General features: G+C 34.2%; 1 pseudogene; it reads left to right on the top strand.

Moving 5' to 3' along the window:
* The window catches only part of LOC139889216 (SNAP25 homologous protein SNAP33-like), a 44,853-nt pseudogene that overhangs the window by 13,578 nt on the left and 6,487 nt on the right, over positions 1-24,788 (top strand).

Below are 24,788 nucleotides of genomic sequence, written 5' to 3'. Positions count from 1 at the left end.
AGATTGACTTACGTTCCGGGTATCATCAAATGCGGGTGAAAGAAGATGATATTCCAAAGACTGCTTTCAGAACACGTTACGGTCATTACGAGTTTATGGTCATGCCGTTTGGTTTAACTAATGCACCAGCTGTGTTCATGGACCTTATGAACCGAGTGTGTGGACCATACCTTGACAAGTTTGACATTGTTTTCATTGATGACATACTTATTTACTCAAAGAATGACCAAGAACACGGTGAACATTTGAGAAAGGTGTTAGAAGTATTGAGGAAGGAAGAATTGTACGCTAAGTTTTCAAAGTGTGCATTTTGGTTGGAAGAAGTTCAATTCCTCGATCACATAGTGAACAAAGAAGGTATTAAGGTGGATCCGGCAAAGATAGAAACTATTGAAAAGTGGGAAACTCCGAAAACTCCAAAACACATACGCCAGTTTTTAGGACTAGCTGGTTACTACAGAAGGTTCATCCAAGACTTTTCCAGAATAGCAAAACCCTTGACTGCATTAACGCATAAAGGGAAGAAATTTGAATGGAATGATGAACAAGAGAAAGCGTTTCAGTTATTGAAGAAAAAGCTAACTACGGCACCTATATTGTCATTGCCTGAAGGGAATGATGATTTTGTGATTTATTGTGACGCATCAAAGCAAGGTCTCGGTTGTGTATTAATGCAACGAACGAAGGTGATTGCTTATGCGTCTAGACAATTGAAGATTCACGAACAAAATTATACGACGCATGATTTGGAATTAGGCGCGGTTGTTTTTTTCATTAAAGACTTGGAGGCACTACTTATATGGGGTCAAAAGTATTATATATACCGACCACAAAAGTCTTCAACACATATTTAATCAGAAACAACTGAATATGAGGCAGCGTAGGTGGATTGAATTATTGAATGATTACGACTTTGAGATTCGTTACCACCCGGGGAAGGCAAATGTGGTAGCCGATGCCTTGAGCAGGAAGGACAGAGAACCCATTCGAGTAAAATCTATGAATATAATGATTCATAATAACCTTACTACTCAAATAAAGGAGGCGCAACAAGGAGTTTTAAAAGAGGGTAATTTAAAGGATGAAATACCCAAAGGATCAGAGAAGCATCTTAATATTCGGGAAGACGGAACCCGGTATAGGGCTGAAAGGATTTGGGTACCAAAATTTGGAGATATGAGAGAAATGGTACTTAGAGAAGCTCATAAAACCAGATACTCAATACATCCTGGAACGGGGAAGATGTACAAGGATCTCAAGAAACATTTTTGGTGGCCGGGTATGAAAGCCGATGTTGCTAAATACGTAGGAGAATGTTTGACGTGTTCTAAGGTCAAAGCTGAGCATCAGAAACCATCGGGTCTACTTCAACAACCCGAAATCCCGGAATGGAAATGGGAAAACATTACCATGGATTTCATCACTAAATTGCCAAGGACTGCAAGTGGTTTTGATACTATTTGGGTAATAGTTGATCGTCTCACCAAATCAGCACACTTCCTGCCAATAAGAGAAGATGACAAGATGGAGAAGTTAGCACGACTGTATTTGAAGGAAGTCATCTCCAGACATGGAATACCAATCTCTATTATCTCTGATAGGGATGGCAGATTTATTTCAAGATTCTGGCAGACATTACAGCAAGCATTAGGAACTCGTCTAGACATGAGTATTGCCTATCATCCACAAACTGATGGGCAGAGCGAAAGGACGATACAAACGCTTGAAGACATGCTACGAGCATGTGTTATTGATTTCGGAAACAGTTGGGATCGACATCTACCGTTAGCAGAATTTTCCTACAACAACAGCTATCATTCAAACATTGAGATGGCGCCGTTTGAAGCACTTTATGGTAGAAAGTGCAGGTCTCCGATTTGTTGGAGTGAAGTGGGGGATAGACAGATTACGGGTCCGGAGATTATACAAGAAACTACCGAGAAGATCATCCAAATTCAACAACGGTTGAAAACCGCCCAAAGTCGACAAAAGAGCTACGCTGACATTAAAAGAAAAGATATAGAATTTGAAATTGGAGAGATGGTCATGCTTAAAGTTGCACCTTGGAAAGGCGTTGTTCGATTTGGTAAACGAGGGAAATTAAATCCAAGGTATATTGGACCATTCAAGATTATTGATCGTGTCGGACCAGTAGCTTACCGACTTGAGTTACCTCAACAACTCGCAGCTGTACATAACACTTTCCATGTCTCGAATTTGAAGAAATGTTTTGCTAAAGAAGATCTCACTACTCCGTTAGATGAAATCCAAATCAACGAAAAACTTCAATTCATCGAAGAACCCGTCGAAATAATGGATCGTGAGGTTAAAAGACTTAAGCAAAACAAGATACCAATTGTTAAGGTTCGATGGAATGCTCATAGAGGACCCGAGTTCACCTGGGAGCGTGAAGATCAGATGAAGAAGAAATACCCACATCTATTTCCAGAAGATTCGTCAACACCTTCAACAGCTTAAAATTTCGGGACGAAATTTATTTAACGGGTAGGTACTGTAGTGACCCGAACTTTTCCATGTTTATATATATTAATTGAGATTGATATTTACATGATTAAATGTTTCCAACATGTTAAGCAATCAAACTTGTTAAGACTTGATTAATTGAAATATGTTTCATATAGACAATTGACCACCCAAGTTGACCAGTGATTCACGAACGTTAAAACTTGTAAAAACTATATGATGACATATATATGGATATATATATAGTTAACATGATACTATGATAAGTAAACATATCATTAAGTATATTAACAATGAACTACATATGTAAAAACAAGACTACTAACTTAATGATTTTTAAACGAGACATATATGTAACGATTATCGTTGTAAAGACATTTAATGTATATATATCATATTAAGAGATATTCATACATGATAATATCATGATAATATAATAATTTAAAATCTCATTTGATATTATAAACATTGGGTTAACAACATTTAACAAGATCGTTAACCTAAAGGTTTCAAAACAACATTTACATGTAACGACTAACGATGACTTAACGACTCAGTTAAAATATATTACATGTAGTGTTTTAATATGTATTTATACACTTTTGAAAGACTTCAATACACTTATCAAAATACTTCTACTTAACAAAAATGCTTACAATTACATTCTCGTTCAGTTTCATCAACAATTCTACTCGTATGCACCCGTATTCGTACTCGTACAATACACAGCTTTTAGATGTATGTACTATTGGTATATACACTCCAATGATCAGCTCTTAGCAGCCCATGTGAGTCACCTAACACATGTGGGAACCATCATTTGGCAACTAGCATGAAATATCTCATAAAATTACAAAAATATGAGTAATCATTCATGACTTATTTACATGAAAACAAAATTACATATCCTTTATATCTAATCCATACACCAACGACCAAAAACACCTACAAACACTTTCATTCTTCAATTTTCTTCATCTAATTGATCTCTCTCAAGTTCTATCTTCAAGTTCTAAGTGTTCTTCATAAATTCCAAAAGTTCTAGTTTCATAAAATCAAGAATACTTTCAAGTTTGCTAGCTCACTTCCAATCTTGTAAGGTGATCATCCAACCTCAAGAAATCTTTGTTTCTTACAGTAGGTTATCATTCTAATACAAGGTAATAATCATATTCAAACTTTGGTTCAATTTCTATAACTATAACAATCTTATTTCAAGTGATGATCTTACTTGAACTTGTTTTCGTGTCATGATTCTGCTTCAAGAACTTCGAGCCATCCAAGGATCCATTGAAGCTAGATCCATTTTTCTATTTTCCAGTAGGTTTATCCAAGGAACTTAAGGTAGTAATGATGTTCATAACATCATTCGATTCATACATATAAAGCTATCTTATTCGAAGGTTTAAACTTGTAATCACTAGAACATAGTTTAGTTAATTCTAAACTTGTTCGCAAACAAAAGTTAATCCTTCTAACTTGACTTTTAAAATCAACTAAACACATGTTCTATATCTATATGATATGCTAACTTAATGATTTAAAACCTGGAAACACGAAAAACACCGTAAAACCGGATTTACGCCGTCGTAGTAACACCGCGGGCTGTTTTGGGTTAGTTAATTAAAAACTATGATAAACTTTGATTTAAAAGTTGTTATTCTGAGAAAATGATTTTTATTATGAACATGAAACTATATCCAAAAATTATGGTTAAACTCAAAGTGGAAGTATGTTTTCTAAAATGGTCATCTAGACGTCGTTCTTTCGACTGAAATGACTACCTTTACAAAAACGACTTGTAACTTATTTTTCCGACTATAAACCTATACTTTTTCTGTTTAGATTCATAAAATAGAGTTCAATATGAAACCATAGCAATTTGATTCACTCAAAACGGATTTAAAATGAAGAAGTTATGGGTAAAACAAGATTGGATAATTTTTCTCATTTTAGCTACGTGAAAATTGGTAACAAATATATTCCAACCATAACTTAATCAACTTGTATTGTATATTATGTAATCTTGAGATACCATAGACACGTATACAATGTTTCGACCTATCATGTCGGCACATCTATATATATTTCGGAACAACCATAGACACTCTATATGTGAATGTTGGAGTTAGCTATACAGGGTTGAGGTTGATTCCAAAATATATATAGTTTGAGTTGTGATCAATACTGAGATACGTATACACTGGGTCGTGGATTGATTCAAGATAATATTTATCGATTTATTTCTGTACATCTAACTGTGGACAACTAGTTGTAGGTTACTAACGAGGACAGCTGACTTAATAAACTTAAAACATCAAAATATATTAAAAGTGTTGTAAATATATTTTGAACATACTTTGATATATATGTATATATTTTTATAGGTTCGTGAATCAACCAGTGGCCAAGTCTTACGTCCCGACGAAGTAAAAAATCTGTGAAAGTGAGTTATAGTCCCACTTTTAAAATCTAATATTTTTGGGATGAGAATACATGCAGGTTTTATAAATGATTTACAAAATAGACACAAGTATGTGAAACTACATTCTATGGTTGAATTATCGAAATCGAATATGCCCCTTTTTATTAAGTCTGGTAATCTAAGAATTAGGGAACAGACACCCTAATTGACGCGAATCCTAAAGATAGATCTATTGGGCCTAACAAACCCCATCCAAAGTACCGGATGCTTTAGTACTTCGAAATTTATATCATATCCGAAGGGTGTCCCGGAATGATGGGGATATTCTTATATATGCATCTTGTTATTGTCGGTTACCAGGTGTTCACCATATGAATGATTTTTATCTCTATGTATGGGATGTGTATTGAAATATGAAATCTTGTGGTCTATTGTTACGATTTGATATATATAGGTTAAACCTATAACTCACCAACATTTTTGTTGACGTTTAAAGCATGTTTATTCTCAGGTGAATATTAAGAGCTTCCGCTGTTGCATACTAAAATAAGGACAAGATTTGGAGTCCATGTTTGTATGATATTGTGTAAAAACTGCATTCAAGAAACTGATTTCGATGTAACATATTTGTATTGTAAACCATTATGTAATGGTCGTGTGTAAACAGGATATTTTAGATTATCATTATTTGATAATCTACGTAAAGCTTTTTAAACCTTTATTTATGAAATAAAGGTTATGGTTTGTTTTAAAAATGAATGCAGTTTTTGAAAAACGTCTCATATAGAGGTCAAAACCTCGCAACGAAATCAATTAATATGGAACGTTTTTAATCAATAAGAACGGGACATTTCAGGTGTGTCTTTGGATCTTGACCAGGTAACGATTACCCTATTGGAGATCTGGTTTTAGAACCAAGGGTGGAATAGGCTTTTGTGGTTTAGGTTCATCTTTAGACAGTTCGATATGATGAGGGTTGCCGGTGTTTGTTATGTTTAGTTGTTGCGATGGTGGTCGACATTCCCCTAACTGCTATTGTTTGTTTTTGTTCGTTTGTTTACTGCTTTTTAATGTAACTAGCACTTATGTATCCGGTGGTTAGGCATGATTTACTTTTCTAGTAACTTTTGCTCTACTCTGTTGGCTAAAAATTTAATTTAGGTTAGTTTTTTGTGCCGTTTGTTATATCCAGGGGCGAATCTAGTGCTATGGGAGTGGGGTCCTTGGACCCCAATACTTTGGATTTTATTTACAATGTATTTTTCAATTGTATAAACACCACTAAATTCAATTATATGGCCCTCTATATTTTGTGAATTTATAGTTTTTTTTTTAAGTAAACAACGATTAAAGTATCATTCAAATATAATTAGGTTTGAAAAAAGAAATTAAACCCCATTAAATTTTCATCCTAAATTTGTCACTAGTTATAGCTTAGTTTGAATATACTTTGTATAGGTTGTACTTATTAATCTTTACATCCATTATGTGTTATTAAATAATGTTTTGAGAAAAAAAGTGTTATTAAAATATAAAATATAAAATATAAATCCCCCCATTTTCAACTTCTTCGTAACTGTCTCACATATCTTCCTTTCTGTATGCATGGGAGGTCCGAAGGGGAATAATGCGATCGATCGTTTAGGGCAGAGGGTTTTTAGGGGCTCAATTGGTTTTATATATACATACACAATTCACAATTCGACATTTGAGAAACATGAGAATTAGAGAAACATAATTGAAGCAAATCATAATATGTCCATAAACAACAATCAAATGTCTAGAAAAAAAAAAAGAAATTAAAGTCTAATAGAACTACGGCAAGTCCAAAGAATTATTTAGAAGAAAAGAAAAAAAAAAACTTACTACGTATATTACTCGTTATAAGTGGTCTTTTTTACAACTCGTTCTAGGTATATAAATTATCTTACGCTCTGCCCTTTATATATGCATGTTTTCTCCGGCAGCAATTTATCGTATCTCCTAAATTTTGCAGGTTCAAAATTTCATCTCTTTATTGTGTTTTTTAGGTTTAAAGTTTTAACTTTATCTTATTCTATCAGTACCCAAATCATATACTTACATGTACGTTTCGAAAGTTTTCACTTTTTTTTTTTTTTTTTTTTTTTTATCAATTTGGGTTTTGCAAGTTTATTGATTTTGGTGCATGATTCATGTGGGTTCTGTTAGATTGTCATCATGGGTTTTGATTCAGTTTAGTTGTTGAGTATCAGGTAGCTGAGAATTATCAAGAAAAATTGAAACTTTATTTGTAGTTTTTTAGGTGTTTTTGTAATGGAATTTGTATGCTGTTCATGTTTGCTTTGTTTGGTCACCTAATGTATAACTCTCTGAAAATCATAATTTTGAATAGTTCATCAGTAGCTTTCTTGTTTTTTAGGTGTTTAATTCATGTAGGTGTTGTGACTTTTTTTTTTTCTCTCTTTTTTCCATAAGAAAATCATCAACAAAGTTCTGAAATATTAATAGCCTTTAATTTCAATTACAGTATGTATTAATAAAATCCGTTATGTTTAGCAATCTACAATTCGTTTTTTTTAAGGCAAAAATTATATTAGCACAAATTAAAAAAGACATACAAGGCAGGGCATACCCATAACCCATCAAAACAAATACAAATGGCAGATTGCCACTCAAAACACAATCGAAAAACATGATACCATAAACCCATTATGGCACCTAAACACAACTAGCAACTTAGATCAATCTGTCCCATCTTTCATGACACGCTAACACTAAGCTACTATAACAGTCACACTAACACATCATCACTGCCATTGCAATCTACAATTCAATTCAGTGCATATCATAAGTATGTTAAGTATGTTTTCTGTTGTTCTTAATTGGCTTTTTTTTTTCCAGGAACCATATTATAAGTATGTTTTGGCACAAGAAAACTCATCTTCACAAAACTGCGAAACAAAATTCAGTTGACTCTCGAGTTGAAAGTCAACCTACCTCCAATCCTTTCGATTCGGATGATGAAATTGACAAGAATTCAACCCAGAAACCATCAAACAGAGATGATAATCCGGTCAAAGGAACCACATTTGCATCAAGAAACTAATACAATAATGATTTTCTTGATTCGGGTGATATAGAGAAGCTAAGTGTGCAAGAATTGGAGCATTATTGCGTATTTAAGGCTGAAGAGAATACAAAGGCCGTGAATCATGTATTAGAGATTGCACAGGATATTAGAGAATGTGCCACCAACACTTTAATTAAATTGCATCAAAAAGGTGACCAGATTAACCAAACGCACATGGTGGCTGCTGCCAACATTGAGCAGGATCCCAGTAAAGTGAGTATTTACTTGGGTCGATTTGGTCTGTGTTTTTTCTCAAACGGGTCAAATCAAAATTAAGTTAAAAGGGGAATTGGACAAATGGGTTAAAAAGTCAAACAGGCAATGCATAATTGCGTAATACACGTTAATTGTTCTTTATACATTGGATTACTATTATAAACATAATTAACGTATGGAGTATTGATTAAATATCATTAGAATAATATGCTGATAGATCTGCTTTTCTTTCTTCTTTTAGGGAAAGAAGCTATTGGGAAGTTTGGGGGGAATTTTTTCTAGAACTTGGAAGCAGAAGATTAGAGGTAATTAACCAAATTTGAAATAATGCAGTTAAATTTTGTTTCATACACCACCTTATAGTGTTTATGCAATTGGTAAGATGATTAGTGTTTTACGGAGGTTTAATTTTTTACATTGATGATCCTGATTGGAAAACAGGTAACCATTTGGAGCAAAGAAAAAAACTTGGGCTAACAAACACCCCAAATAAGGTGCCGCAACGTTCAAGAACGCCACTTCCTGAATCTGCTGATGCAATGCAGAAAATTGAGGTATATTAGTATATATGAAACTGTTGGAAATTTAGTGTAATTGAGGGATTTAATCTACACTTGTAAATGGGTTAGGAGGTACGGAGTGTACACCCATTAAGTGATAGATTACCCGGATCCGAAAGTGGTTTTCCATTATCACAAATTTGAGTGATTACGGAAGTATTATTCCTGCACTAGGTGAAACATCTCCATCGTGGAAATAAAACAAACAACTTTATGAAAAGGATTTAATCGATTTCCTTGATTTGGTTGTTGGAAATAAAACAAACAACTTTATGAAAAGGATTTAATCGATTTCCGTGATTTGGTTGTTGGAAATAAAACAAACAACTTTATGAAAAGAATTTGTTTTAGATTTGAAAAGGAAATTGAATTTTATGAAAAGGATTTAATCGATTTCCCTGATTTGGTTGTTGGAAATAAAACAAACAACTTTATGAAAATGATTTGTTTTAGATTTGAAAAGGAAATTGAATTTTATGAAAAGGATTTAATCGATTTCCTTGATTTGGTTGTTGGAAATAAAACAAACAACTTTATGAAAAGGATTTGTTTTAGATTTGAAAAGGAAATTAGTTAGTGAAACATCTCCATCGTGGAATAATACTTGTTTTTGGGTGCCTATAAATAAAGACTGTCATTCATGAGGAAAAAAATAGATACAAAAACACCTTAATACTCTTATGCAAAAGAGTTCTTGGTAACTGCCAATAACAAGAACTAATCTATGTCTTATCCCAAAGTGATATTCGTGTAACCCAGGCAATAAGTGTAGCGACCCGACAAAATCGTCATTGACGGCGCCGTCTACTTAGGTCCCGTTACGTGGTCATAAGTCTTTAAAACAACGTTTGACCAAAAGTATGTCGCATTCATTTCAAAAGTAAAGATGTTTCAAGGTTTACAAAGTAGTTCGACAACTAGTTACGTTACAAAGTTTAAAGTACAAATGAAACATATGTGACACAATTTGAAAGTAGCCAAAAGACGCTCCACGTATGCATGTATACTCGACATCCAAGCAAGTATCGAAAGTAATGAGCGGAAGCATGTATCACAAAACGTTCAAGGACCTGAGAAAAACATAGAAATATGTCAACGAAAATGTTGGTGAAATCATAGGTTTAAGTAAGTAAGTACAAGTGAACCACAAGATTTGTAACATTGATATAATAGTAATACATTTCAAAAGTTAATATTCACGAGCACCCAATTATCAATGCTTAACATTCCTTCCATAGAACCCCATCACAATAGTGTTAGAACATACACTGTTTCTCGAAAATATATTTCATTCGTAAACGGTAGCGAACCGTTTGAATGAGGGTTTGTCAAACCCATATGGCCATATAACATAAGTTCTCGCTTACACCCGGCAAGTGTAACTAATGATAATCGAATTGAGGATTTTTGTTCAAACTCGTATGTAGAATGTTTGTTTTCCTGTACTTGTGTTCACTTAGTAAAAAGAAACGTTTATGTTTTCTCATCCCAAATGTAAGTTCAAAAGAGTAAAAGTGGGACTATTATCTCACATTGTGTGCACGTAGGTATAAGTACTTCAACAAGTAAACGTGTGCAAGAACGAATGCTAGTCTTGACCTAAACAAATAGGTTTGTATCAATATCGGTAAACACGGTCGGTCAAAGTGTTCAATTAGTCCTATGGCTCGTTACGACTCGATTACATAGCATGTGGATCAAATTGTCAAGTTTCATGCAAGATACAAGGAAAGAAGCATGTTAGAACGATCGTATAAACATTTGGTTAAGTTTGACATGTAGTGACCCGAACTTTTTCATGTTTATATATATATTAAATGAAATTGTTATTTACATGATTAAGTGTTTCCAACATGTTAAGCAATCAAACTTGTTAAGACTTGATTAATTGAAATAGGTTTCATATAGACAATTGACCACCCAAGTTGACCGGTGATTCACGAACGTTAAAACTTGAAAAAACTATACGATGACATATATATGGTTATATATATAGTTAGCATGATTTTATTATAAGTATGTATCTCATTAGGTATTTTAACAATGAGTTATATACATGAAAATGAGACTATTAATTTAGGAAACTCGAAAACGATATATATAACGATTATCGTTATAACAACGTCTTACTAGGTACATATGAATCATATTAAGATATTGATACACTTGGTTAATTATGTTAAATGATAAGTAAATATATTATTAAGTGTATTAACAATGAAATACATATGTAAAAATAAGACTACTAACTTAATGATTTCGAAACGAGACATATATGTAACGATTATCGTTGTAACGACATTTAACTGTATATATATCATACTAAGATATATTATATATCATAATATCATGATAATATAACAATTTAACATCTCATTTGTTATAATAAACAATGGGTTAACAACATTCAACAAGATCGTTAACCTAAAGGTTTCAAAACAACATTTACATGTAACGACTAACGATGACTTAACGACTCAGTTAAAATGTATATACATGTAGTGTTTTAATATGTATTCATACACTTTTGAAAGACTTTAAGACACTTATCAAAATACTTCTACTTAACAAAAATGCTTACAATTACATCCTCGTTCAGTTTCATCAACAATTCTACTCGTATGCACCCGTATTCGTACTCGTACAATACACAGCTTTTAGATGTATGTACTATTGGTATATACACTCCAATGATCAGCTCTTAGCAGCCCATGTGAGTTACCTAACACATGTGGGAACCATCATTTGGCAACTAGCATGAAATATCTCATAAAATTACAAAAATATGAGTAATCATTCATGACTTATTTACATGAAAACAAAATTACATATCCTTTATATCTAATCCATACACCAACGACCAAAAACACTTACAAACACTTTCATTCTTCAATTTTCTTCATCTAGTTGATCTCTCTCAAGTTCTATCTTCAAGTTCTAAGTGTTCTTCATAAATTCCAAAAGTTCTAGTTTCATAAAATCAAGAATACTTCCAAGATTGCAAGTTTACTTCCAAGTTTTCTAAATCCATTCCAAGTAATCATCCAAGATCAAGAAACCTTTGTTACTTATAGTAGGTTATCTTTCTAATACAAGGTAATAATCATATTCAAACTTTAATTCAATTTCTATAACTATAACAATCTTATTTCGAGTGGAAATCTTACTTGAAATTGTTTTCGTGTCATGATTCTGCTTCAAGAACTTTCAAGCCATCCAAGGATCCTTTGAAGCTAGATCTATTTTTCTCATTTCCAGTAGGTTTATCCAAGGAACTTGAGGTAGTAATGATGTTCATAACATCATTCGATTCATACATATAAAGCTATCTTATTCGAAGGTTTAAACTTGTAATCACTAGAACATAATTTAGTTAATTCTAAACTTGTTCGCAAATAAAAGTTAATCCTTCTAACTTGAATTTTAAAATTAACTAAACACATGTTCTATATCTATATGATATGCTAACTTAATGATTTAAAACCTGGAAACACGAAAAACACCGTAAAACCGGATTTACGCCGTCGTAGTAACACCGCGGGCTGTTTTGGGTTAGTTAATTAAAAACTACGATAAACTTTGATTTAAAAGTTTTTATTATGGGAAAATGATTTTTATTATGAACATGAAACTATATCCAAAAATTATGGTTAAACTCAAAGTGGAAGTATGTTTTCTAAAATGGTCATCTAGACGTCGTTCTTTCGACTGAAATGACTACCTTTACAAAAAAGACTTGTAACTTATTTTTCTGACTATAAACCTATACTTTTTCTGTTTAGATTCATAAAATAGAGTTCAATATGAAACCATAGCAATTTGATTCACTCAAAACGGATTTAAAATGAAGAAGTTATGGGTAAAACAAGATTGGATAATTTTTCTCATTTTAGCTACGTGAAAATTGGTAACAAATCTATTCCAACCATAACTTAATCAACTTGTATTGTATATTATGTAATCTTGAGATACCATAGACACGTATACAATGTTTCGACCTATCATGTTGACACATCTATATATATTTCGGAACAACCATAGACACTCTATATGTGACTGTTGGAGTTAGCTATACAGGGTTGAGGTTGATTCCAAAATATATATAGTTTGAGTTGTGATCAATACTGAGATACGTATACACTGGGTCGTGGATTGATTCAAGATAATATTTATCGATTTATTTCTGTACATCTAATTGTGGACAACTAGTTGTAGGTTACTAACGAGGACAGCTGACTTAATAAACTTAAAACATCAAAATATATTAAAAGTGTTGTAAATATATTTTGAACATACTTTGATATATATGTATATATTGTTATAGGTTCGTGAATCAACCAGTGGCCAAGTCTTACTTCCCGACGAAGTTAAAATCTGTGAAAGTGAGTTATAGTCCCACTTTTAAAATCTAATATTTTTGGGATGAGAATACATGCAGGTTTTATAAATGATTTACAAAATAGACACAAGTACGTGAAACTACATTCTATGGTTGAATTATCGAAATCGAATATGCCCCTTTTTATTAAGTCTGGTAATCTAAGAATTAGGGAACAGACACCCTAATTGACGCGAATCCTAAAGATAGATCTATTGGGCCTAACAAACCCCATCCAAAGTACCGGATGCTTTAGTACTTCGAAATTTATATCATATCCGAAGGGTGTCCCGGAATGATGGGGATATTCTTATATATGCATCTTGTTAATGTCGGTTACCAGGTGTTCACCATATGAATGATTTTTATCTCTATGTATGGGATGTGTATTGAAATATGAAATCTTGTGGTCTATTGTTACGATTTGATATATATAGGTTAAACCTATAACTCAACAACATTTTTGTTGACGTTTAAAGCATGTTTATTCTCAGGTGAATACTAAGAGCTTCCGCTGTTGCATACTAAAATAAGGACAAGATTTGGAGTCCATGTTTGTATGATATTGTGTAAAAACTGCATTCAAGAATCTGATTTCGATGTAACATATTTGTATTGTAAACCATTATGTAATGGTCGTGTGTAAACAGGATATTTTAGATTATCATTATTTGATAATCTACGTAAAGCTTTTTGACCCTTTATTTATGAAATAATGGTTATGGTTTGTTTTAAAAATGAATGCAGTCTTTGAAAAACGTCTCATATAGAGGTCAAAACCTCGCAACGAAATCAATTAATATGGAACGTTTTTAATCAATAAGAACGGGACATTTCAGTTGGTATCCGAGCGTTGGTCTTAGAGAACCAGAAAATTTGCATTAGTGTGTCTTATCGAGTTTGTTAGGATGCATTAGTGAGTCTGGACTTCAACCGTATTTTCTTTAAAAATGATTGCTTAACATTTTTGTTGGAAACTATATATTATTAACATGTATATATTATGTGATATATTAATCTCTTAACATGTTTGATATTATGTGATAGATGTCTACCGCTAGCACAAATCCCATTGACTCACCTAATAATAACGAAGAGTCGAATATATATTGGACTGATTCACAAGTTCCCGAAGAAGAACCGGAAGAAGAATCAGAACCGGAAGAAGAATCAGAACCGGAAGAGGAGGAACCGGAGGAGGAAATAGAACCGGTGGGGGAAATAATAAAACGGTTAAGTAAAAGAAAATCCTCAACCAACCGACCAAGGTTAATTATGGTCAATAGTGTTTCCACCAAGGAAGCAAAATATTGGGAGGATTACCAATTCTCCGATGAATCGGATTCCGACGAGAATTCCGATGATGTTATAGAAATTACCCCAATTGAATTTAAAAAGGAAAAAGAAAATAATAAGGGAAAGGGAATAAAAATGGAGAAATCTAATTCCAACCCCGATGAACTTTATATGTATCGTCAACCCCCGAAGCCCTTAAGTTGTAACAATGACCCGGGAACCTCTAAACCACCAGGTTTTTCTAAACCGTTGTGGAAAACGACAGCTCGTATTAGGGGAACATCATATATCCCTAGAAACTTGGCAAAACGAACCAAAACCGAAGAAGAAGAAACGAGCGAGTCGGAATAAGATAGTTGTATTCGTGTGGTGTAATATATGTAATGTAGTGTGCTTATGCTTTATGATATATGTAAAAATTGCTTGTATTAATAAGTAATTTTTTTTATGAATCTAACTCTTGTCTGTTTTACAGTTTAAAAACACAAAATGGATAGACAACCCAATATTTTAAGAGACCTACACGGAGACATGATTGATGAAATCTTGTCTAGAGTCGGTCAGAATTCCTCGGCACAACTATTTAAGGCGAAATCAGTTTGTAAGACATTCGAAGAACGTTCCAAGAATGTCTTGGTTTATAAGAGACTTTCGTTTGAAAGATGGGGGATATCACATTGGGAAACCCATAAGTTACGATGTGTTTACTTTGACGCATATATTGTGGGGAACCCAAATGCTATTTTACGCAACGGGTTAAGAAATTATTTTGACTCAATGTATCCGAATATAGGACTTCATGATTTAGAAAAAGCGGCTAACATGCAACATAAAGAAGCATGCTCTGCTTACGGGTTAGTAATGTTCGCTTCTCACCAAAGTGAGAACAAGAACATCGGGCTACAACTATTAAACAAAACGTTCCCACAAGTAACGGAGTCGGTAATTGGGGTAAGAAATGAGGTTTTTAGATTGTTACGGGACTGTTGGACATTACGTAACCCTCGTCCCTTTGACGACGTTACAACATGCTGTCTTATCAACGGCCATAACGGTTATGTTCCACAAGACCAAGGATGGGAAGTAGTCCTAGTAAAACCAGAATGCATGACTTGTTTCTGGACGTATGAATTACGTGTCTTTATTGCATTTGCTGAACGACTTGTGTACTAACTAGAATTATCTTCACAACTATCTTGTATCAAAGTTATTGTGTGCTATATTTCATGCTTTATGTAAAATAAGCGGTATTGTAAGTTTGTAAAATATTGTATAAAAGTTTGAACGCGAAATATTATTATAATCAGTTTTTCATATAGAATTGTAGTAGTTGAATTGTATATTAGCTACTAAGTATGAACTTAACGGGTAGGTACTACCCGAATTTAAACTTATAAAATGCTAATATGAAGAAAAAGCTTTTATAAATGAGTTCATATTATGCTACGAAATACTATTAACTACTCTTAATATTCTGTATGATTAACTTGTTCCATTTGACTATTTTGAAGGAAATGGCACCGACTACTCGACACACCGTGAATATGAATGAAGAGGAATTTCGTACTTTTCTAGCTTCAAACATAGCCGCAGTACAGGCTGCGCTACATACCAACAATAACCTTGGATCTAGCAGTACAGGAAATCATGTAGGATGCACCTACAAAGAATTCACTGCCTGCAAACCTTTGGAATTTGATGGAACCGAAGGACCGATCGGATTGAAACGGTGGACCGAGAAGGTCGAATCGGTGTTCGCCATAAGTAAGTGTACTGAAGAGGACAAAGTGAAGTACGCTACGCATACCTTCACAGGTTCTGCGTTAACATGGTGGAATACCTATCTAGAGCAAGTGGGACAAGATGATGCGTACGCGCTACCGTGGTCAGCATTCAAGCACTTGATGAACGAGAAGTACCGTCCCAGAACCGAGGTCAATAAGCTCAAGACAGAACTTAGAGGGTTACGAACCCAAGGATTTGATATTACCACGTACGAAAGACGATTCACAGAATTGTGCCTATTGTGTCCGGGAGCGTTCGAAGATGAGGAAGAGAAGATCGACGCATTTGTGAAAGGATTACCGGAAAGAATCCAAGAAGATATAAGTTCACACGAGCCTGCCTCCATACAACAGGCATGTAGAATGGCTCACAAACTAGTGAACCAGATTGAGGAAAGAATTAAAGAACAGACGGCTATAGAGGCCAATGTGAAGCAAGTCAAAAGAAAGTGGGAGGAAAACGGTGATAAGAATCACCAATACAACAACAACGGCAATTACAATAATAATCGCAACAATTATCCCAACAATCGCAACATCAATCGCAACTAAAACAAACGGCCCAACAACAACAACAACAATAACAACAGCAACTACAACAATCATCCCAATAACAATAACAACCGCAACAACAACAACAATCAGAAGCAGCTATGCCAAAGGTGTGAAAAGTATCACTCGGGGTTCTGCACCAAATTTTGCAACAAGTGTAAAAGAAATGGTCATAGCGCGGCGAAGTGTGAGGTCTACGGACCAGGGGTTAACAGAACGAAAGGAACAAATGGTGTCGGAACGAGTAATGGCGGAGCAAGTAGTGTCGGAGCAAGTTATGCCAATGTAGTTTGTTATAAATGTGGAAAACCGGGCCACATTATTAGAAATTTCCCGAACCAGGAGAACACGAATGGACAAGGCCGCGGAAGAGTTTTCAATATTAATGCGGCAGAGGTACAGGAAGACCCGGAGCTTGTTACGGGTACGTTTCTTATTGACAATAAATCTGCTTACGTTTTATTTGATTCGGGTGTGGATAGAAGCTATATGAGTAGAGATTTTTGTGCTAAATTAAGTTGTCCATTGACGCCGTTGGATAGTAAATTTTTACTCGAATTAGCAAACGGTAAATTAATTTCAGCAGATAATATATGCCGAAATCGAGAAATTAAACTGGGTAGCGAAATATTTAAGATTGATTTGATACCAGTAGAGTTAGGGAGTTTTGATGTAATAGTTGGCATGGACTGGCTGAAGAAGGTGAAAGCAGAGATCGTATGTTATAAAAATGCAATTCGCATTGTACAAGAAGAAGGAGAACCCTTAATGGTGTACGGAGAAAAGGGCAACATGAAGCTACATCTTATTAGTAATTTGAAGGCACAAAAAATAATAAGAAAAGGTTGCTATACTGTTCTAGCACACGTCGAGAAAGTACAAACTGAAGAAAAGAGCATCAATGATGTTCCCGTCGCAAAAGAATTTCCCGATGTATTTCCGAAAGAATTACCGGGACTACCTCTACATCGATCTGTTGAATTTCAAATAGATCTTGTACTAGGAGCTGCACCAATAGCTCGTGCTCCTTACAGACTCGCACCCAGCGAGATGAAAGAACTGCAAAGCCAACTGCAAGAACTATTAGAACGTTGTTTCATTCGACCAAGCACATCACCATGGGGAGCTCCTGTTTTGTTTGTCAAGAAGAAGGATGGTACATTTAGGTTGTGTATTTACCACAGAGAGTTGAACAAACTTACAATCAAAAACCGTTATCCACTGCCGAGAATTGACGACTTATTTGATCAACTACAAGGCTCGTCGGTTTATTCGAAGATCGATTTACGTTCTGGATATCATCAAGTGCGAGTAAAGGAGGGTGATATTCCAAAAACTGCTTTTAGGACGCGTTATGGTCATTACGAGTTTATGGTTATGCCGTTTGGATTGACTAACGCACCAGCTGTATTCATGGACCTTATGAACCGAGTGTGTGGGCCATATCTTGACAAGTTTGTCATTGTTTTCATCGATGACATACTTATTTACTCAAAGAATGATCAAGAGCACGAAGAACATTTGAGAAAAGTGCTAGAAGTATTGAGGAAAGAAAAACTGTACGCTAAGTTTTCAAAGTGTGCATTTTGGTTGGAAGAAGTTCAATTCCTCGGTCACATAGTGAACAAAGAAGGTATCCAGGTGGACCCGGCAAAGATCGAAACCGTTGAAAAGTGGGAAACCCCAAAAACTCCGATGCATATACGTCAATTTTTAGGATTGGCTGGTTACTACAGAAGATTCATCCAAGATTTCTCCAAAATAGCAAAACCCTTGACTGCATTAACGCATAAAGGGAAGAAATTTGAATGGAAGGATGAACAAGAGAAGGCGTTTCAATTATTGAAGAAAAAGCTAACTACGGCACCTATATTGTCATTGCCTGAAGGGAATGATGATTTTGTGATTTATTGTGACGCATCAAAGCAAGGTCTCGGTTGTGTATTAATGCAACGGACGAAGGTGATTGCTTATGCGTCTAGACAATTGAAGAGTCACGAGCAAAATTATACGACGCATGATTTGGAATTAGGCGCGGTTGTTTTTGCATTAAATACTTGGAGGCACTACTTATATGGGGTCAAAAGTATTATATATACCGACCACAAAAGTCTTCAACACATATTTAATCAGAAACAACTGAATATGAGGCAGCGTAGGTGGATTGAATTGTTAAATGATTACGACTTTGAGATTCGTTACCACCCGGGGAAGGCAAATGTGGTAGCCGACGCCTTGAGCAGAAAGGACAGAGAACCCATTCGAGTAAAATCTATGAATATAATGATTCACACTAACCTTACTACTCAAATAAAGGAGGCGCAACAAGGAGTTTTAAAAGAGGGAAATTTAAAGGATGAAATACCCAAAGGATCGGAGAAGCATCTTAATATTCAGGAAGACGGAACCCGGTATAGGGCTGAAAGAATTTGGGTACCAAAATTTAGAGATATGAGAGAAATGGTACTTAGAGAAGCTCATAAAACTAGATACTCAATACATCCTGGAACGAGGAAGATGTACAAGGATCTTAAGAAACATTTTTGGTGGCCAGGTATGAAAGCCGATATTGCTAAATATGTAGGAGAATGTTTGACGTGTTCTAAGGTCAAAGCTGAACATCAGAAACCATCAGGTCTACTACAACAACCTGAAATCCCGGAATGGAAATGGGAAAACATTACCATGGATTTCATTACTAAATTGCCAAGGACTGCAAGTGGTTATGATACTATTTGGGTAATAGTTGATCGTCTCACCAAGTCAGCACACTTCCTGCCAATAAGAGAAGATGACAAGATGGAGAAGTTAGCACGACTGTATTTGAAGGAAGTCGTCTCCAGACATGGAATACCAATCTCTATTATCTCTGATAGGGATGGCAGATTTATTTCAAGATTTTGGCAGACATTACAGCAAGCATTGGGAACTCGTCTAGACATGAGTACTGCCTATCATCCACAAACTGATGGGCAGAGTGAAAGGACGATACAAACGCTTGAAGACATACTACGAGCTTGTGTTATTGATTTCGGAAACAGTTGGGATCGACATCTACCGTTAGCAGAATTTTCCTACAACAACAGCTACCATTCAAGCATTGAGATGGCACCGTTTGAAGCACTTTATGGTAGAAAGTGCAGGTCTCCGATTTGTTAGAGTGAAGTGGGGGATAGACAGATTACGGGTCCGGAGATAATACAAGAAACTACCGAGAAAATCATCCAAATTCAACAAAGATTGAAAACCGCCCAGAGTCGACAAAAGAGCTACGCGGACAGTAAAAGAAAAGATATAGAGCTTGAAATTGGAGAAATGGTCATGCTTAAGGTTTCACCTTGGAAAGGCGTTGTTCGATTTGGTAAACGGGGGAAACTAAATCCAAGGTACATTGGAGCATTCAAGATTATAGATCGTGTCGGACCAGTAGCTTACCAACTGGAGCTACCTCAACAACTCGCGGCTGTACATAACACTTTCCACGTCTCAAATTTGAAGAAATGTTTTGCAAAAGAAGATCTCACTATTCCGTTGGACGAAATCCAAATCAATGAAAAACTTCAATTCATTGAAGAACCCGTCGAAATAATGGATCGTGAGGTTAAGAGACTTAAACAAAACAAGATACAGATTGTTAAGGTTCGATGGAATGCTCGTAGAGGACCCGAGTTCACCTGGGAGCGTGAAGATCAGATGAAGAAGAAATACCCGCATTTATTTCCAGAAGATACGTCAACACCTCCAACTGCTTAAAATTTCGGGACGAAATTTATTTAACGGGTAGGTACTGTAGTGACCCGAACTTTTCCATGTTTATATATATATTAAATGAAATTGTTATTTACATGATTAAGTGTTTCCAACATGTTAAGCAATCAAACTTGTAAAAACTATACGATGACATATATATGGTTATATATATAGTTAACATGATTTTATTATAAGTATGTATCTCATTAGGTATTTTAACAATGAGTTATATACATGAAAATGAGACTATTAATTTAGGAAACTCGAAAACGATATATATAACGATTATCGTTATAACAACGTCTTACTAGGTACATATGAATCATATTAAGATATTGATACACTTGGTTAATTATGTTAAATGATAAGTAAATATATTATTAAGTGTATTAACAATGAAATACATATGTAAAAATAAGACTACTAACTTAATGATTTCGAAACGAGACATATATGTAACGATTATCGTTGTAACGACATTTAACTGTATATATATCATACTAAGATATATTATATATCATAATATAATGATAATATAACAATTTAACATCTCATTTGTTATAATAAACAATGGGTTAACAACATTCAACAAGATCGTTAACCTAAAGGTTTCAAAACAACATTTACATGTAACGACTATCGATGACTTAACGACTCAGTTAAAATGTATATACATGTAGTGTTTTAATATGTATTCATACACTTTTGAAAGACTTCAATACACTTATCAAAATACTTCTACTTAACAAAAATGCTTACAATTACATCCTCGTTCAGTTTCATCAACAATTCTACTCGTATGCACCCGTATTCGTACTCGTACAATACACAGCTTTTAGATGTATGTACTATTAGTATATACACTCCAATGATCAGCTCTTAGCAGCCCATGTGAGTCACCTAACACATGTGGGAACCATCATTTGGCAACTAGCATGAAATATCTCATAAAATTACAAAAATATGAGTAATCATTCATGACTTATTTACATGAAAACAAAATTACATATCCTTTATATCTAATCCATACACCAACGACCAAAAACACTTACAAACACTTTCATTCTTCAATTTTCTTCATCTAGTTGATCTCTCTCAAGTTCTATCTTCAAGTTCTAAGTGTTCTTCATAAATTCCAAAAGTTCTAGTTTCATAAAATCAAGAATACTTCCAAGATTGCAAGTTTACTTCCAAGTTTTCTAAATCCATTCCAAGTAATCATCCAAGATCAAGAAACCTTTGTTACTTACAGTAGGTTATCTTTCTAATACAAGGTAATAATCATATTCAAACTTTAATTCAATTTCTATAACTATAATAATCTTATTTCGAGTGGAAATCTTACTTGAAATTGTTTTCGTGTCATGATTCTGCTTCAAGAACTTTCAAGCCATCCAAGGATCCTTTGAAGCTAGATCTATTTTTCTCATTTCCAGTAGGTTTATCCAAGGAACTTGAGGTAGTAATGATTTTCATAACATCATTCGATTCATACATATAAAGCTATCTTATTCGAAGGTTTAAACTTGTAATCACTAGAACATAGTTTAGTTAATTCTAAACTTGTTCGCAAATAAAAGTTAATCCTTCTAACTTGACTTTTAAAATCAACTAAACACATGTTCTATATCTATATGATATGCTAACTTAATGATTTAAAACCTGGAAACACGAAAAACACCGTAAAACCGGATTTACGCCGTCGTAGTAACATCGCGGGCTGTTTTGGGTTAGTTAATTAAAAACTACGATAAACTTTGATTTAAAAGTTTTTATTCTGGGAAAATGATTTTTATTATGAACATGAAACTATATCCAAAAATTATGGTTAAACTCAAAGTGGAAGTATGTTTTCTAAAATGGTCATCTAGACGTCGTTCTTTCGACTGAAATGACTACCTTTACAAAAAAGACTTGTAACTTATTTTTCCGACTATAAACCTATACTTTTTCTGTTTAGATTCATAAAATAGAGTTCAATATGAAATCATAGAAATTTGATTCACTCAAAACGGATTTAAAATGAAGAAGTTATGGGTAAAACAAGATTGGATAATTTTTCTCATTTTAGCTACGTGAAAATTGGTAACAAATCTATTCCAACCATAACTTAATCAACTTGTATTGTATATTATGTAATCTTGAGATACCATAGACACGTATACAATGTTTCGACCTATCATGTCGACACATCTATATATATTTCGGAACAACCATAGACACTCTATATGTGAATGTTGGAGTTAGCTATACAGGGTTGAGGTTGATTCCAAAATATATATAGTTTGAGTTGTGATCAATACTGAGATACGTATACACTGGGTCGTGGATTGATTCAAGATAATATTTATCGATTTATTTCTATATATCTAACTGTAGACAACTAGTTGTAGGTTACTAACGAGGACAGCTGACTTAATAAACTTAAAACATCAAAATATATTAAAAGTGTTGTAAATATATTTTGAACATACTTTGATATATATGTATATATTGTTATAGGTTCGTGAATCAACCAGTGGCCAAGTCTTACTTCCGGACGAAGTAAAAATCTGTGAAAGTGAGTTATAGTCCCACTTTTAAAATCTAATATTTTTGGGATGAGAATACATGCAGGTTTTATAAATGATTTACAAAATAGACACAAGTACGTGAAACTACATTCTATGGTTGAATTATCGAAATCGAATATGCCCCTTTTTATTAAGTCTGGTAATCTAAGAATTAGGGAACAGACACCCTAATTGACGCGAATCCTAAAGATAGATCTATTGGGCCTAACAAACCCCATCCAAAGTACCGGATGCTTTAGTACTTCGAAATTTATATCATATCCGAAGGGTGTCCCGGAATGATGGGGATATTCTTATATATGCATCTTGTTAATGTCGGTTACCAGGTGTTCACCATATGAATGATTTTTATCTCTATGTATGGGATGTTTATTGAAATATGAAATCTTGTGGTCTATTGTTACGATTTGATATATATAGGTTAAACCTATAACTCACCAACATTTTTGTTGACGTTTAAAGCATGTTTATTCTCAGGTGAATACTAAGAGCTTCCGCTGTTGCATACTAAAATAAGGACAAGATTTGGAGTCCATGTTTGTATGATATTGTGTAAAAACTGCATTCAAGAAACTGATTTCGATGTAACATATTTGTATTGTAAACCATTATGTAATGGTCGTGTGTAAACAAGATATTTTAGATTATCATTATTTGATAATCTACGTAAAGCTTTTTGAACCTTTATATATGAAATAAAGGTTATGGTTTGTTTTAAAAATGAATGCAGTCTTTGAAAAACGTCTCATATAGAGGTCAAAACCTCGCAACGAAATCAATTAATATGGAACGTTTTTAATCAATAAGAACGGGACATTTCATGACAAAAGTCAAACTTTGGTCAAAGTCAAAGTCAACGGGGTCGGTTCGGGTATCCGACAATTTTTCCATGATGAGAAAGTATATATAAGCATGTCGGCCAAGTTTCATGTTAATCGGAGTTACGAGTAAGCGGGGGTGAAAACGTGAAAATCAAAAGAATTTGGGACAGTCCAGAATGGCGCGCCGCGCGGGGTTTTGGCGCGCCGCTCCATTTCTCGGTTCAACAAGTCTGGCAGTTTTCAAGTGTTCCAAACGAGCCAAACTTCAAACAAACATAATTTACGAACCGTAAACACTTAAAACGCGTATCTTATATCGTTGGAAAGATATTTTGACAAGGAAAACAACTAAACACATTTAATCAATCACATTTACCTTTAAAACAACCAAAATCACATTCAAAGCTCCTCATTTAATGCATTCAAGTTCATAAATGCCATTCGATGATTCGGCAACCAATTTACATGAATGATATGCCGTTTCGAAGGTAATCAAGCATACAATACAACCTAACACTTACAAATAACATTTCATGTCATTCAAAGCATCAAAAGTCCATTTCAAGTTTATCAAACCCTAACTCAATTTCACCAAAATCACTAATCAAGTTCATGAAGTTTTCTAAAGCAACCTACACATCAAATTGAAGCTAGTGATACTAGGAACACATTTAATACTTGCACTTTATCATAACAACAACATTTAAGCAACCAAATAAATACGCAAACATACCAAACTTTCAAGTTCATGCTAGTTACTAAAAATAACAAGATCGAACATATAAATCATATATTCATGTTAGACTTGAGCCATAGACACTAATTAACAACTTTATA

This window comes from Rutidosis leptorrhynchoides, chromosome 2 (genome assembly GCF_046630445.1).
Source record: "Rutidosis leptorrhynchoides isolate AG116_Rl617_1_P2 chromosome 2, CSIRO_AGI_Rlap_v1, whole genome shotgun sequence".
In the NCBI taxonomy this organism is placed as follows: domain Eukaryota; kingdom Viridiplantae; phylum Streptophyta; class Magnoliopsida; order Asterales; family Asteraceae; genus Rutidosis; species Rutidosis leptorrhynchoides.
The sequence above is the reverse complement of the archived record's forward strand: the minus strand, read 5'-3'. Positions and strand labels throughout refer to the sequence as shown.